This window comes from Lactuca virosa, chromosome 5, assembly GCF_052849685.1.
Source record: "Lactuca virosa cultivar CGN04683 chromosome 5, Lactuca_virosa_CGN04683_v6, whole genome shotgun sequence".
Lineage (NCBI taxonomy): Eukaryota > Viridiplantae > Streptophyta > Magnoliopsida > Asterales > Asteraceae > Lactuca > Lactuca virosa.
In genome coordinates, this window is record NC_136430.1 from 246,641,933 (window position 1) to 246,658,030 (window position 16,098).

The following is a 16,098-nucleotide window of genomic DNA, read 5'->3' on the forward strand; positions in this document are numbered from 1 at the left end:
GTCATGTCGAGGTTCTAAAGTAATAAAGACCGAGCCTTCGATATTACAGTCTGTTCCACTGTAAATTTTTACTTGAAGCAATTCCATAGTTATGAAGTTTCGAATTCAAGATACACTCCTTGAACACTTCTCTTGCATTAAAGTTTTCAACTCACATGTAGATTCTACAAGAATCTCCCATTATGGAAACATTTCCATATTCCCATATGACCATCAATTCTGACCAAGAATCATCTCAATCCAAAACGTGTGACTATGGCCCTTCCCAAATAATATCATACTTCTATCTGTCTACAAGCAACCAGTTATCGGTAAAACCTTAGAATGTTCTTGATAGTTGCTTAACAACTTTAGTCACATAAAATTCTAAACCTTTTCTCACAATGATCAAGGCATTTGAGAAATTAGAATAAGTACACATTATAGCACATGTGATTTATCCTCTAGCCAAAGAATATAGGACTCGATTCATTGTAACGTGTACATGGATTTAATATTTGTTCAATTTCTTGCTATAGTTTTTCCATATAGAATCTTCTATGTTGAAATGTTTCAACATGATATTCATATATGTCTTTGACTAAGTTCTATTAAACTATACCATCTAAACCTTTAGATTCGAAATAAAGTATGAGTGCCCTCTCGTTTAAGTCCACTATAGCGAAACATTTCCCGAAATTTGCAATTTGCAAATTAGAGATATTGTTCCCTATGAATAGTATTGTCAACATGCAATAGTATCATAACAATTATGCCTCCTCTAGCTTTGACATGTATCGAGAGATCAACTGAACTTCTAGAAATCAATACTCTTTGACTTTCTTAAGGAAGTACAGATTTCTGTTATTTGATGATTCGATAAGTCTCTAACTAGACTTCTCAAGCTTATACACCTTAGTTGGATACTGTATGTGTGTGTGTGTTTAAACATTTCAAGACTTGATAGATATATCTCTCGAAAAATTCAAACAATTCCTTGCCATTCCTCATAATTTGAAATACGAAGAGGGATGTTGTAATCATATTGTGAATTTGAGAATGCAACTAACACAACAAATATCTATATTCATCTTTATCAGATCTTTAAAATCTATTAACGAAAGTATTTCCTCATAATCATTTTTATGAATTAGAGCGAAACCTTTGCCACTTAGATTCAAGCTACATACGCTCCTATCCATGTGGATCTTTCATTCCAACCTTCAATCATAAGACTAGGTTTAGGACAAACCACGTTCAAACTTAGTTTTCCTTCATGGACCCGACTTTGCTATTCTTAATTTATTTCCTCTTTGGCAGCTCAAGGGCTACCAGTGATTCCATGTCATTAGCAGGCCATCTGTATTGATCAGTGTACATTCACTGACCAACATATTTTACTTTTTCCTTAAAATGAAAACATAGAAATCAAAAGCATTTCTAGCATTAATCGGAAATGAACAAAAATAAGAATGTCTCAGCTGAAACACGACAGGTTTTCAACCTCAGGTCATATACTAATGATAAAAGGTTTATTGTCGGTTGACTCTTGAAACTCTCAAGATCAACACGAATCCCACTGACTTCTTGTCATACGAGTTTTCTCTCATGGAACATTCCTTGACGAGCTAAAACAGATATACAAAAGTTTGTGTGGATTCCCTACAAGAAAACACTTCATAGAATTGATCTCAGATTATCTTTTGTTTTTCGATCAACGAAAACATCACAACTCCAAGTCTAAATGTGCTAGAGTAAGAAAAGCATTATTACTCCACATATTATGAGGTGTTATCAACCTGCTTAGTTTGAAATGAGTTTAAGGATACGATTTATAGTTACTAAAGCACAACTCTATAACTTAATTGGAATGAAACATGACTCATCTATGATCGAACCATTTCAAACAATGCTAGATTCCTCTTCTTAGTCATACAATTGCACTAAGTTGTTCTTTGAGGATCAGTTATGATCCAATTCCATAATTACTAATATGATCATAAAACGGGATACTAAAGTACTCTTCTTTCTTGTCAGATTGGAGAATATTTTATTTTTCTGCCTATTATATTCTTTTATTCGTTCTGCTACTCTTTGGACCCTTTCAAAAGTATTAGAATTTTGTTTAATCTTATAAACATAATCATATTTACTGAAACATCAGTAAATCATGACGAATAGAATTATCGTCCCTTGTGGTGGATCTGAATGGTCTATATCAATATGTACCAGATCAATCAATCCTTCACTTTCATCACATAAACATGTGAAGAATGGGTTATTTATAATTTTTTAAATGAACAAGATTCTCATGCATCATGCAATTCGAATTGTATTACTCCAACTTTCTATCCAATTGAAACTTAGTGATGGGATTTCTTTTCACTTGGTCAATTATGACAGTACCACAAGTGATATCATAAGAATCATATTCACAATTAATTTTGATATTATTAGAAACATGATCGAAACATTTATTAATGTCGTTGCAACAATATGTAAAATAAGGCAACCATATAAACCAAAACTTCACCTTTTATTGATTAAAGAGAAAATTGGAACTTGTCCTTACAATTCATAAATGTAAAACTACATTTCTAGACATCTCTGGAGAGTAATAGAAATCTATTAAAACTATCCTAACTCCTTAGTATTAGCTCCAAATTCTGACCATTGAACCATGTGACCAAAGTCCAATTTCCATGATCAGATTTAGCTCACTTTTCTTAAGCTTCCTTCTTTCTTTTAGATCCTGCAATACCAACAAAATGTGATCATTACAGTATGTATTAAGAGTCTAAGAATAGGAACTTATGGAGTTAGATAATGGATGTACCTCAAGCAGAGTCACACAAATTGACTTTACCATCTTTAAGATCCTTTAGGTATTTTGGGCAGCTTCGTTTCCAATGTCCTTGCAAATGGCAATAGAAACAAATGGACTCATTGGGGGTTAACATGTGGAATGATCTCAAAACGAGCCCTTCTCTTTAGCATACGATCAAACGGTTTGGCCTTGGTAGATCCTTTTCGACTCGGAAGAGAATCCCTTTCTTGATCACAAATGTTACCATAGTCAATGTCCAAGGAATTCTTGTGATTAGACCCTATAAGGATTTCTGCTTCAGTTGTGTTCGTAAGCATTTCTGATTCAGTAAGTATAAACAACTAGGTCAAATAAGTTAGGGTCGCATCAAGATTCCTCATATCAAAACTCTCAACCAATGACCATATGACTTAGGAAGTGAGATAAGAACCAAATCAATGACTTGCTCCTTCGGGAATACGACACCTATTCTTTCCAAATTTTCAATGTACGATTTCATTTTTAGAAGATGCGCACACACATAATTTCTATCTTCGTGTTAACATGTCAATAAGGCTTGAGTAGTTTCATATCTTTCAACTTGAGGAAAAAGTGAATTAAGTAGAGTCACAAGAAGAGGAGGAAAAAGTGAATTGAAGGAAGACGATGTCCAATTCCACCATTACCCAAAGAAAGGAAGACTTTTTCACCTTGATCAGAATGTGGAAGACCATCTCCAGAAGATTGATGAAAACAATTTCCATAAGAATGAGTAAGACCATTACTATCCTGTTTTGAAATCCAAAAAGTAGGAAAAGAAAGAATTCAAGTTAATTGATTTTAATCCTTAATTATTAACCCCAAAATTTAAATTAAGGCAAGGATCTATATTTTCATTTCGTAACATGAAGAGGGATGTCGTAGTCATATCACGAAACTATTTTAGGTAGGTTGATATTGCCATATTTATACACATATTTAAGCATTATTTTAATACATTTAAGCAATAATTTGATAAAATGTAAAGATATTTGGTACTTATTAAGTTAAATTCTATTTTGCAACCAAAATGGACATTCTCAAGGAAAAGGAGCTGAAATTGACAAAAGATGGATACTTGGAGGACTGGAGCTGAAACTAGGAGCTTAACGAAGAAGAAATCGAGCATTATACATTTCCCACGACGTGGACAACAACATACCATGACGTGGCATTCAGAAGATTTTGGATCCCATGCATTAAGATGATACTAATGACGTGACCATCTCCTGGTCACGATGTGATCACGTGCCAACAGAAGAATCTTATACATCATTGCACAGTTTCCTTGGTGAATACGGGATATACTCTATTATCACGTCGTGACACCCTTATGGTCATGACGTGACATCCGATTTTATGAAAACTATATATATTGAGTATTAGGTCAAATTGAAAGACGACTGACCGACTTCTGGATATAAAGTTGCAACAAAAACCCTTTGGAAAAGACCTTGGTTCAAGCTTGGAGATTTGAAGACGAAAACAACATTTAATCATTCGGTTTGCTAGTTTCTATCATGTCTGGTCTAGTGAGCTTTGATTTTATGGTTGTTTATGCTTTAATCATGGGCTAAAAACCCTAACTTTCATTTGGTGATGATAAACCCTTTGACTATGTGTTGATTTCCAATTTATGAAGTTTTTATGTTGGTTTAACTAGTGTTGATAAATCATATACCTTGCATGTTAAAGTTCTAACTTAAATTACTTTTTCTACAAGTTTTGTGTAGTAGATGATCACTCTAATTGCATAAATTTTTTATCTAGTTGTTTATGAAAATTGAATTGCTCGATCTAGTGATTGAACAAATCCTAGAGTTATATGAGACAAGTTAGTAACTTTAATTATGTTAGAGAGCATAATTAATCCATAATTTGTGTTTGGTTTACTTCTCTTGATCCTAGATAGGTAACTCTTAGATTTATCATGCATAGCCAAATTACCTCTATATCAATTTGGTGTTAACTTGTGTTTGAACATTACATGGTAGTACCTAAATTGGTAAAAACTAGGAATTTGAACATAATAACTAGTTACATAATAATTTGGTAACCAATATAAATATTAACTAGAAATCAACCATAGTAAAAGGGGGGCTTCGGAACTAAACGAAAGTACTCTTTAATTTAGCATTTTCATCGTTTTCTTTTCGTGATTTAGTTGTTTAATTGCTATTTGTTTGATTTAAGTTGTTGGTCTTGCAAAATTAGTAAAATCCCCCCACTTTAAGTTGTTTTTCTTAGTCTAGCTTTTAGTAGTTATTTTAATAGCTAATTATTATTCCCTATGATCGACACCCGACTTACTTTTCTATATTATAATCTTAGACTGCCTAAGTGCATTAGCTAGTTAAGTTTTCTTAGGTTATAAATTTAAAACTGGTAGACATAAATTTGCACATGAAGTTTTTGGTGTCGTTTCCGGGGAACGACTTATTATAGTTTTTAATTTAATTACTTAAGGTTAATCGATCCTTTTTGTTGGGAAAAAACCGCAAAATGTTAATTTACTGCTTTAATTTGTTTGTCAGTTTTATCAGTATTCACGACGTGACGGTCCTACTATGACGACGTGAACTCTGATTTTTTTAGTTTTTCATTTAATTTGTTTTTAGTTCGTTTTTACGGTGTTCTTTTGTTTTGTTTTAGTGATATATGAACAGGGGATCAAATTTTCTGATCGTGCCACTATTTTCAAGATCTAGAATATGTGTTTCACAAAAAGAAAGATAAAAAGGTCGACGAGTCAAGCAGCCATTTTCAATCGGACAAATTCGAAAGCTTTGATAAAACCCACAACAAGGAGGGAACCAAGTACGAGCCAAAAACAGAATCTAAGAGCGATACAGAAGACGAAGTTAAAAGCGAACCCGACAACATGATGGCAGACATCACAACATTGACAATGGAGGAGTACAAAAGATGGATGCATGATGATAACGGGTCGGGGTCTTGTTCCACCAGAAATTCCAGCGGCGATAAACTTTGAACTCAAGGGACACATTCTCTAGACGCGAAAAGATATTCCAATTTCAGGGAAGGGCCATCATGATTCCTTTAGACACATTGATGAGGTGTTGGACATTGCAAACTAATTCAAAGCTCCAAATGTTTCAAGAGATGTGGTATTACTAATGATGCTTCCAGTAACGTTTATAGGAGTTGCTAAAGATTGATTAAAGTCACTTGCACCTGGAACAATCACAACATAGACCAATATTCGCAATACATTCATTGAGCAATTCAACCCTCGTTCGAAGATAGCCAAACTCAAGAAGAAAATCGCGAATTTCCAACAAAATGATGGTGAATCTTTATATGAAGCTTGTAAATGATACAATGGAATGCTAAGAAATAGCCCTCAACACGACCTTAACGTATAGCAAGAGATTTCTATTTTCTATGATGGAATCAACGTCACCACGAGGAAACTTTTAGAGTCTCAAGGACCCATAACGAAGAAGGATCCGACTACCAATAAGGCTCTCATTGAAGAATCCGCCAAGCATACATGAGAATACCACAACCCAAGAGAAGATGTAATGAGAAGCAAGGTCAATGTAGACGGAGGAAACGAGAGCTTAGCAGCGGTGATTGAAAAACTTGATACTATGGATAGGAGGATTACCAAAATGGGTCAATCCATACACGCTATACAAGTGGATTGCGACAATTGTAGTGGGTCATATTTGACTAAAGATTGCGACTTTGACGAGAATGGGAATCGGAATACGCAAGTATTCTACTCGAGTGGTTTCCATGCGATGAATACAAGAAGGCGAAAGAAGAAAAGTATAGGCAAATGGGTCGAGGCTATTATCAAAAAGAACAACCACCACCTGAGAAGAAACTCGATTTCGAGTCGATGTTGAATAGGTTTATAGAAGCTATTGAAAAGAGCATGATTCTATTGATGCCACATTGAGAAACCAACAAGAATCCATTTTAGATATAAAGACTCAAGTCAGGCAATTAAACGAACTCGTGCACGAAAGATAAAATCCTAGCAAAACCGATCTGAAACCGCAACCACACGTCATGGCGATATCCACTTGTAACATCCCAAAAATCATGATAAAAATATTCATTTTTAAAACCATTTAATAACCCATAAGTCTTACAAAACTTAGTTTCCAAAAGTCATAAACATGAATCAGGATATTCTAAAATCATAATCTCATAAAATCTAGGATGATGTGCACGATCAATTTGCCTTGCCCCTATCCTCTAGAGTACCTGAAACCATAACAATCAAACTGTAAGCCAAAGCTTACTAAGTTCCCCCCAAAGTACCCCACACAACAGAACATATACAATCTTGCATGCTGGGTCGAATCAGTCATCGGACTGAAATACCCTCAGGTCCACAGCCATCAGGTTGGATTACCCCTGAGCCTATATCATGACTCTAGTTTTCCTTTTCGCCCCACAGCTCATATCTGGATTGCCCCCGAGCCCACAACATAAGCATGGCTTGTCTTTCCGACCCATAGCTTATGTCTGGCTTGCTCCCAGGCTTGTTGGCTACCGCACATAGCAGTAAAGCCTCAACGCAAAACTGCAATATGTCAACATATGAAATAGATAAACATATAACAACAAATAGATAAACATGCAGATCTCAACAGATCACTACACCATAGCAACATCCTAAACGAGGATACATAATCTACTAGGCCGGAATTGGTGCCTTCGACCCACAAGTACATTGAGGAAATTCACCTGAATCATAAAGTCGACTAAAACACAACTCAAAGTCGTGCTGACCACATCTAATAGATCTCACCACCAAGGATAGGTGTTAAACACCTCCTATCAATCCACACAAGGAAAATCCTAGGTCTACCTGCTAAAAATAGAAATCTAACCATAAGTCAACTCATGCCAAAAGTCAACGGTTAAAGTCAGCGACCAATATTGACTTTAGTAAAATGCCACGTCGTGGCCCTCATACAACCAAACATACGGGAAATTATCAGTCGCCATGTTGTGGCGATCTATGGCCACGCCGTGGGTAGTGGGTTTCCCGCAGCTTATTGGATTAAGCTTCTTTTCCTCAGTTCCGAGAACTCCAAAGCTTAGATCTAGTTCATTCCATGGTCTAAATGGATAAAGTTTCCAACTTTATCCATTAAGACATCCAAGGAGATCAAGATCTCCAACCCTAAGTCAAAATAAATCCAAATACCACCATGTATTAATCGTTAAGCCCTTAATTCGAAATCCTTAATCCAACCACTTCAGAAGGGTTTTCTAATACCAAATACATCATAAAGATAGAAGCTTTATACACATTTATGTCTAATACATGTCTAGAATCCATTTTAGGTCAAAATGAGCTCTAAAGACCAAAACTCAAGCAAATGACGAGAACTTCCACCAACGACTAGATCCACAACATACAATGCTCTTGGGACTTGCGAGAGTCATAAAGTTGCCAAATTTAGCCAAGAAGCACCAAAATCCTTTCCAAAGCCTCTTCTTTATTCACAAGCAACCAAGGTCTCCAAAATAGACTCAAAACTCTCAAGGAGGAATTACGGTTAGGGTTTCTGAAACTTGAGGGTGATGAAGGCTGATAAGGAACCCTAAAAATGATTTAGAGGGGTTTAAATATGAAACAAACCCTAAAATAATCATGGGCTTGGGCCAGGATAGCTGCCACTCCGTGGCAACCTTTGGCCACGCGGTGGCGATCCAAAAACACACGCGATCCATTAAACAATTTCCACATTGTGGCCCTCCTTGGCCACGTCGTGGCACAAGATTTCCTCTAAAACTTCATTTTTGGCCCCTGATAAAAGTAAGCTTAACCGGTGTGGAACACGGGTGTTACACCACTAAAGAAGACAATACTTCTGATCCTTTAGTGATCCTTAAAGCAGCCGCTATGCAACCCGATCCACAACCGAAAGAAACAAAGAACGAAAAAGAAAACTCATATGCCCATACATCACGACGTGATGAGCATACTGTCACGTCGTGGCCTCAGCAGAATTTGATTGCTAATTCTTCGGTTAAGCCTTATAAACCGCCATTACCATATCCTTCTCGAGCAAGGCAACATCCTCTGGAACAAGATCATAGAAGATTTATCGAACAAGTGAAGGGAAATACAATTAACATCCCATTCATAGAATCCATGGAAAAATGCCCGAATACGTAAAATTTCTTCAAGACCTTCTCAACACTCGTCAAGAATTAGAAAATATGTCTAAAGTGTTCTTAATGAACAATTTTCAATAGTTTTAATGGAAGAAATACTGAGCAAGATAGGAGATCCAGGACGTCTCACTTTACCATGTAAGTTTGGAAATGTAACAAAGACTTATGCTTTGGTTGATTCTCGAGCTAGCATTAACTTGATGCCATATTCATATAACCAAAAGCTCAACTTACCATAATTGAAGAACATGAGAATGGCGATCCATTTGTTTTATTGGTAAAAATCGTTGTCTTGGATTTATTGGTAAAAATTAGCACATTTGTTTTTCCAATTGATTTTGTTGTCTTGGATATGAAAGAGGATGAAGAGGTGCCTATTATTCTTGGACATCCATTACTAAATACCACAAGATCCCTAGTAGACATTCATGAGTCTAAACCCACACTACGAGTGGGGAAGGAAGAGATCAAATTTGGAGTTGATGAAAGGTCAAAGAAGTCAAAAGCAACGATGATATATTTTTCATGGACGAGATAAATGAAGAAGATAACGAGTTAGAAGAATTTGAAAAATTAATGGAATAATAGTTACGAGTTTGGGAAAAGCCTCAAGAGCAAGAAAAAGTCAAGCTTACAAAGTATAGAGCTTCAATTCCAATGACCTTTGAAGTGTTTGCATTTACAACCATGGTGGAATCTAAAGAACTAGATATCAAAGAACGGCTTAGTGACAAAAAAGATGAACAATATAAGGAAGAGACCACACCTGACAAGATGGATGTGGACATGAAAGAGCTAGGTAAGGTGAAAAAAAGAGAAAAATGGATGAAAAAACTCAAGGATTCAAACGCAAGCAAGATCCAAATGACAACTCGGGGAAGAAAGAACAGCCGAAGAAAGCATATAAAAGACGAGTTCCGTCTTACAAGAGCAAATGACTTGATATGAAGTAGAACAAGGAGATTTAGTTCCCAACCAGCACAACGTAGAGCGAGAAGGAGTCCGGCTCACGACTCCATCAAAAGAAGCACTTCTCAGGAGGCAGCTCAAGTTTTGTTTGTGTTTTTCTTTCCTTTTCTTTTTAGTTTTGTTTCTGTTTTTACTTCTTAGGATTAGTCACTCGTTCATTCTCTGTGTTAAATCAAGTTTGGGGTCACATGAGAGTTGTGGTGGAAATTTTGATAATTTTTTGAAGAAAAAATTGAATTTTGGGTTTTACACAGTACCTACGATGTGGTCATTTATGGTCTCGACGTGGGGATTCAAGGAAGTCCTGATTCATTTTCACACCTCACGACGTGAGCCATACCTGGTCACGACGTGAGAAAAGGGGGGGCATTATTCTTTTTATACCCTAAATAAACCAGTTAACTATCATTTTCACCAACACTTCAACATGTGTTGCCCCCACTTCAATTTAGTGCTAGTTCAACTTCATTTCTATACAATTTTGTGCTAAGTTAACATCCAAGGTATGGATCTTCCATTCTAATGCCCTTATTTTTCTGATTTTGTGCATTTTGAGACTTAGTGCTCAATTTTTGGGTTTATATGTTCAAAGTTAAGAATTGTTCTTGAGTAATTGGGTTTGCATGTGTGATTACTAGGTTTACCATTAGACAAAACCCTATGTAGATTTTTGGATCGATTTGGTGTTGAGTATTTGAGATATTGAAACTGAATTGGCATATTTGGTTATTTAGGGAAGCCTTTTTAGGGTTAATCATTTTATGATTCCCTACGATGTCTTTACAGTAGAAGTTCTTAATCGAGCTCTTCTAAGGCATTGGTTTTATATTAAGGCATATATTTTATATTTATGGAATATATTTATTGTTCCCTATAAATAATCATTAGGTTAGATTTTGAAAAAAGCTTTTTACCAGATTAAAGTTTTTCTCTGTACGTTCATCTCATAATCAATATATGAAAAACCTTTATCAGATTACTTACATATGATGGTGATTGATTCTTGATTGTTCTTGATATTCCGCATTCGTCATCTCGGATTTATTCCCAACAAGTGGTATCAGAGCGGGTTCTTGTAGATCTCAGCGATTTTTGCAAGAATCGATCTTGTTTATGGCGATATTTTATCATGAATCTCACCTTGTTCTTCAAGTTTTGCAAGTTTTCTGAAAAGAAAAAGGCTACGACTTCGTTTTATTGCAAAATCTTGTTCAGATCTGTTATCTTCTACTCTTTATTTTGTTTGATTTGTTCTTGAATCGTGTTCTGGAAGAGAATTAGAGGAAAATTTTTGTGTTTATTCGAATTTTTGTGTTCACATCTGTTTTCTCTCTCTAGAAACCATCTCAGATCCGTTTTCTCTCTTTAGAATTCTTATCAGATCTACTTTCTGTCTCTTCAAGTTCTATCACTTATTGAAGATCTAATGGATGAAACGAATTTATTGTTTGACTCCATTTTAGAACTTGGATTAAAGGTTACTAAACCAATCTATGGTCTTAACAATGTGACCATGTTTCAAATCAGTGGTCAATATATGTTGAATGATATTCCTGAGCTGTATAATCTTCTTGTTGATAAGAAAATATATGAATACTCATCTGTTAATTACAGGGAGTTAAGAGAGAATGAGAGAATAGTAGAACAATTTTGTATTATCTATGGACATTTAGATCGGGAACATAAACAGATGTTCGAGATGAAAAGGGTTGAAAAAGAAAAAGAAGAAATTCATCATGTTCTTAGTGAAGTTCATAATGTTCCTCATGGTTCTGAAGAAAAGATGACTCCAGATGTTCTTGTTGAGGGGGAGTCAAGTGGTTCTTGTTTTTCAGAAGTTTTACAATTTGAATCTTTGTGTTATGATGATTTTTTTGAAGGATTGGTTCCTTACAAAAAGCCAATAATTCAAGATGTTCAGATTTATCAAACTCCTAAGGATTGTGTTCAAAAGTATTCAAATGTTTAGACTCAGAAAGAAGAAAAGGTTGTTCAGATCCACAATTTGTTTCTAAAGCCTAGAAATAAGAAAAGGAAGAAGAACAAGGGTAAAATAAAGAAAGTTTGGATGCCCAAGGTACAAGTACCCAATGCTTGTGAAAAAGTTGAGAAAGTTGAAGTCAAGCATGTTCAAAGAAACTTTAATTCTCATTTTTCTTCAGATAAAATGTTAGAAGTTGGAAGGAAAAGAAAAGAGAATTTGGTTGGTTCAATGAAATTTATGGAAATTTTTGTTTTCCAACTAAAAGACGGGTATTATTTTCAGAAGATGATAGATTCTCTTCAATAAGTGGGTGTGCAAGAAACCAACTTTATTGTTGAATCTTAAATGGGTACCAAAAATCCCATAAAAGATTTGGAACTTCAAATAAAATAAAATAAAAAAAACGAAAAATGGACAAAATATGGTGAAATCTTATGAAGATTTAGTTAAAAATGTGAAAGTGTGTTGAATAAAACAATTTTCATTGACTTTTAGTTGTTGGAAATGACAAAAGGTGAAAAAGTTGAAAAGATGGGGTGAAAAAAGACATTTTCTGCAAAAAGGAGGCTGCCATCTGATGTATTTCAGCAAAAGAAGTGCAAGCTGTCAGTTCACAGCATTCAGGAGGGTCAGATTCGCAGTTTCTTGAAAAATGGTGTTACTTTCGCAGTTGCTGATGAACAAGGGTTGGTATTGCCAAATATGTGAAAGTCAACTTGATGCGAATGTCAATTAAGCGAAAGTTAACGAGATTCGCAGTTTCATTATGAGCTCTCGCAACGAACCTTGCAACCAAATGCGAAACTCAAAGACGCGAACTCACAAAAGATGCGAAAGTCTCAATCGGAATTGAAGCAACGAAAGCGAATCTCTACTGTTCATCTGCGAACGTTCGCAGGCATTCGCACTACAACACTTTCGCAGATTCGCTGTTCTTGGCTTGCTCGTAAACAAAGGTTCGCTCGATTTTGAAATCGCTTTAAACGAAGGTTCATCGGTTGCACCAATTTGTAATCCGAATTAGTCGCACGAATCAGAAATCATTCGCAGTTCTAGACTCAGGAGGAACCAGATTCGCATCTATAACTCAAAATTGAAATCGCTCGGAAGTTTCTAACGGATTTGGAATCAAAATTTCCCAGATTCGTAATCTGCAATTTTGTTATCAAAACCAAAAATGGGTGCTTCACTGGAAAACGACATTGAAGTCGGAACTTGTCCTCACAATTGAATCTTATGGGGTGATCGGCATTTCACGGGTTCCAGTTTTCGATCCATCGCTATTTGAATTTGGTTTATCAATTTTGACTTTCAAAGTCAACAAAAGCGTTGTATGCAATGAAATTGATGAAGATGCCTTCATTTACAGTTTCAGCCCTCGGAACTTACAAAGATTAGCAGAATTAACCCCTTTCTAAATCCTATACAAATCCATGGTTTTAACCATTGGAGTTTTTGGATCTTGACAGTTTCTACCCATGATTCTTCATTCTTTCAATTTATTGGGTTTTTACCATTTTTACCCCTTCTTTCCAAAATATTTTCACTTCTTATTCTTTTCTTTGGTCTTATTCTTTTCAAACCCTTCTACATAAATTGTTTCTTATTCTATTCTTTTGTCTAAATTTAAATATCGGAAAATACAAAATTAATTTTTGTTATTTTTCCGGTTTTAATTTTTGAGAATTGGGTTTATTCTAAAGAGATTTATTTCATCAAATCTGACGGGTTCTGAAGATTGTTGGTAATTCTTCTTAACTTTCCGGATTCTCTCCATGACATTTGTTGAAGATTCAAGGGGGAGTGATGATTATTTAAGGGGGAGTTCGTATTTGGAAGATTGTTTTTTATTTCTCTCGCTTTGAAGACCCCATGTACTGATGATTCTCACAATTTAGGGGAGAAATGCCAAGAAGATTGGAAATCATGATCTTCATCAGTTTCAACATCTAGGGGGAGATTGTTGAGTATTTGAGATATTGAAACTGAATTGGCATATTTGGTTATTTAGGGAACCTTTTTAGGGTTAATCATTTTATGATTCCCTACGATGTCTTTACAGTAGAAGTTCTTAATCGAGCTCTTCTAAGGCATTGGTTTTATATTAAGGCATATATTTTATATTTATGGAATATATTTATTGTTCCCTATAAATAATCATTAGGTTAGATTTTGAAAAAAGCTTTTTACCAGATTAAGGTTTTTCTCTATACGTTCATCTCATAATCAATATATGAAAAACCTTTATCAGATTACTTGCATATGATGGTGATTGATTCTTGATTGTTCTTGATATTCCGCACTCGTCATCTCGGATTTATTCCCAACATTTGGCATAAACATGGATCGAATTCAGAATGATGTCGAACCGACCTCACCAAATGAAGCCTTAGGCTCACGACGTGAAAAATGGACAAACAGACCCATTTGTTTTCTGTTTTGGTTAACTGTTGGTGTTTGTTTTGGTTGTGTTTGTTCTTTATTTTTGTAGAATCACAGGACCAAGGAGATTTGTCCAACCTCCACCCGTTTTACCGGTTCCGAAACGATATTTCACAAGATGTTTTGAAAACCTACAGTAACCAATTGGGTTGGTTATAGAATCGAGAATTTCTATTTCACTAACCATCGATTAGGCAAAGTTGCATGATATCAGAATCTTAGAAAGGATCAACCAATACCTTATAAAGTTATATGTTGGGAATGGCATTTCAATTACTTGCAATGGTTGGAGAAACCTATTTTCCATCAAACAATCAGTCTATAAGGAGGTTTGTATCGAATTCTTTGCTATGGTGTGTTTTGCAGAGAATACGGTGGATTCGCAATACGAAAAAGCGCTTGTGTTCCGACTTGGAGGTCAATATCGGGAGTGTAGCTTGGAGGATGGGTTTATACGAACAACATGAAGCTTTGTCACCTCAATTTGATGTGTTCTTAGTTTCTTATGGGCCATGGTTAGAGATTATTCAGAAGGGGTTAACAATTATGGGTTTTGGTCTACGATTGTAAAAGGTAACTACAATCCGGGGATGTCTCAAGAGAGTCATATTCGGTCTCCAATTCACCACCATATCTATAGCCTTGTTAACTTTATTTCTAATCATAAAAATCACGGCGATAAGGTTACCATCCTCAAATTATTTTATCTATTGAGCATTTTGGCATCGGGCATTTTCTGCAATATCCCCTACTTTCTTGCTAAATTTTTGGAGGAAAAAAAGTTAATTCAAGAGTGGGAATCCCAATTGCGGGTAGGCATTTCGTGACCCGCTTGACGAATTCATATGGTGTATTTATTTCGGGAATTGTTCGTACGTTGACATGTATTAAGGGAAACGATCTTACCATGAACTTCTTAGAGTCAATATGTGTGGTGGTAAATTTAGGAGGAACGTTTGGGATACTAGTGGACGACAAAGAGATACCACTTGAGCAAGAAGAGGAGCAAAGGCCGAGAGGAAGGAGAAATGTGCGAGCACGAGGAGAAAGAAGAGCACAATCATACCCACAAGACATACCCATGGGTGGAGTTCCAACGGACCCGTTTCAAAGCGGGGTTGGTTTGTATTTAGATAATCTTCGAGGAGGTGTGAACTATTATAATCAATCGATGGACGTATTATTTTTACACTTTCACATTGAGCGACCACCACATATGCCGCAACAAATGCCTTATATTCCGACTTGGCAAAAGTTGTGGGTGGCCGTAAATGATGGGGAAGGAACGAGTGGAGCTAGGGACGAGGATGACAAGCGAATTCTATCCTTTTTATTTTTATTTTTGATTTGTTTCTTTTTATTTTGGTTTGTTTTATTTTAAACTTGCAACTGAATGTTGTTTATTTTTGTTTCCTTGTTTCAACCCTAGGATTTATGTTTAATTTTTTTGTTGATCGCAGAATTTAATTAATTATCAAGAAAGTCGTGAGAGTTGAAAGATGACAATTGAAGACCACAACTTTTAATAAGTGTAGGGTGACTATCGAGTGAGAAGAAGAGTTTAAGATAGAGTTCTACAGAAAAAGAGGTTTGGAAAGGATCTTAAGCCATTAAGAAGTGAAATGAAGATTTTCCATCAAGTATGGGGTATTTTGATATTGCCATATTTATACACATATTTAGGCATTATATTAATAAATTTAAGCTATAT

General features: G+C 35.5%; 1 non-coding gene across 1 annotated transcript; it reads right to left on the reverse strand.

The window, feature by feature from the left end:
• Window positions 1–6,093: 6,093 nt before the first annotated feature.
• On the reverse strand, window positions 6,094–6,200 carry LOC145117857 (small nucleolar RNA R71). The gene has a single exon (XR_013712851.1). It is a non-coding gene; the product is annotated as a small nucleolar RNA R71 (small nucleolar RNA).
• Between the last annotated feature and the right edge of the window lie 9,898 nt (window positions 6,201–16,098).